Consider the following 1,677-nt stretch of genomic DNA (forward strand, 5'->3'; position numbering starts at 1 on the left):
AAGGGATTACTGTGTATATATATATATATATATGCACACATATATCTACAAACACCCACACATATATACATATATATACACACCCACACATATATATATATATGCATACACACACACATATATATATACATACACACACATATATACACACATATATACACATATATCAAGTATACACACACACATATATCATATATATATGTATACACACAACAAACAGGTCTATTAGTTTGACGCTATGAAAAATGAAGTCTTTTACGTTTCAAGCCTACGCTCATCAACAGAAAGGAAAAAGAGAAAAAAAACAATGAAAAATGCCTGTAGATTTAGGGGTCAAGCATGGCAACTGGTTAGAAAAGAAGGCGTTGGAAGAAACGGAGATAATAAACTGACAGTGACCCCTAAATGAAAGTGTATGTGCATTTGTGTGTATATGAGAATGGTGTGTATGAATGGGCAAAGTGTGTGTGTGTGTGTGAATAGGGGCCAGTAACTTTGTCAAGTCTGGATGTGGGCGTGTGTGTGTGTGTGTGTGCGTCTTAACATGAGGCTGTTCATATAATGGTATGTGTGGTGACGCTATTGAAGGTTGGGTGTGAGTATGAGGGTGATGCTGTGTGGTGTGGGTGCTGTGAAGTTGGTCAGCCTGAGAGGGCTATATTAAAAACACTCGCCCTAGGTGCCATGCAGTGGGACTGAACCCAGAACCATGTGGTTGGGACGCAAGCTTTTTACTACACAGCCACACCTGTGCCTATATGCACGCACATGCATGCGCACCTATGTGTGTGCGAGTGTGTTTATTCTCTTCCTGCATTTATACTGATGCATATGTAACCACCAATAATACAACTACTGTGTACATCACCCATTATGCAGAAAGCAGAAGATTGTAGATGTCGCAGAAGGTTGTAGATGACCTGTTGGGGCAAGTGAAATCGAAATTGAACCAAATTTGATGATTGGCACCCGTGCCAGTGGAGCGCTAGCAGCTCCATCTGAGCAGGATCATTGCCAGAACAGCTGCCTGGCTTCCGTGCTGGTGGCACGTAAAAAGCACCATTTGAACGTGATCGTTACCAGCGTCGCCTTACTGGCACATGTGCCGGTGGCATGTGAACAAAACATTCGAGCGAGGCTGTTGCCAGTACCGCTGGTAATTGTGTGCAAGCTGCAGTAATTATGTGAGGAAAAAAATTTAAATTATTTAAATTAAGAAAAACACACACACACACACAAAAAGAAATTAGCATTTAAGTGCAAAACTACCTCACATCTGATTTTCTGCTTTGATTTCTGGAGACAATTTGGCAGGGGAAGATGTGTGGACGTTTGTGATGCTATATGAGGCTTAGATTTTCAAAGAAATTTGAGTCTCTGTGCAGATTAGCAAAGTATGGTCTCCACAAGAAGGCAAAGATAAGAGAAAGAAAAAAAAAGAGAGAGAGGAGAGAATAGAAAGAAAGAATTGACTAAAGAATGTACGGGTGTGGCTAAAACCAAAGTTGGTGCTGGTATGAAGAAGAGATAAGATTCTACCATTTCTATATCTGTACAGAGAATTATTCCAATCATCTGTCCCTTTTGATTTTATATGTATATATATATATATGTATATATATATATGTATATATATATATATATATGTATATATATATATATGTATGTATATATATA

The sequence above is a fragment of the Octopus bimaculoides genome, chromosome 24 (genome assembly GCF_046866305.1).
Source record: "Octopus bimaculoides isolate indiv1 chromosome 24, ASM4686630v1, whole genome shotgun sequence".
In the NCBI taxonomy this organism is placed as follows: Eukaryota; Metazoa; Mollusca; class Cephalopoda; order Octopoda; family Octopodidae; genus Octopus; species Octopus bimaculoides.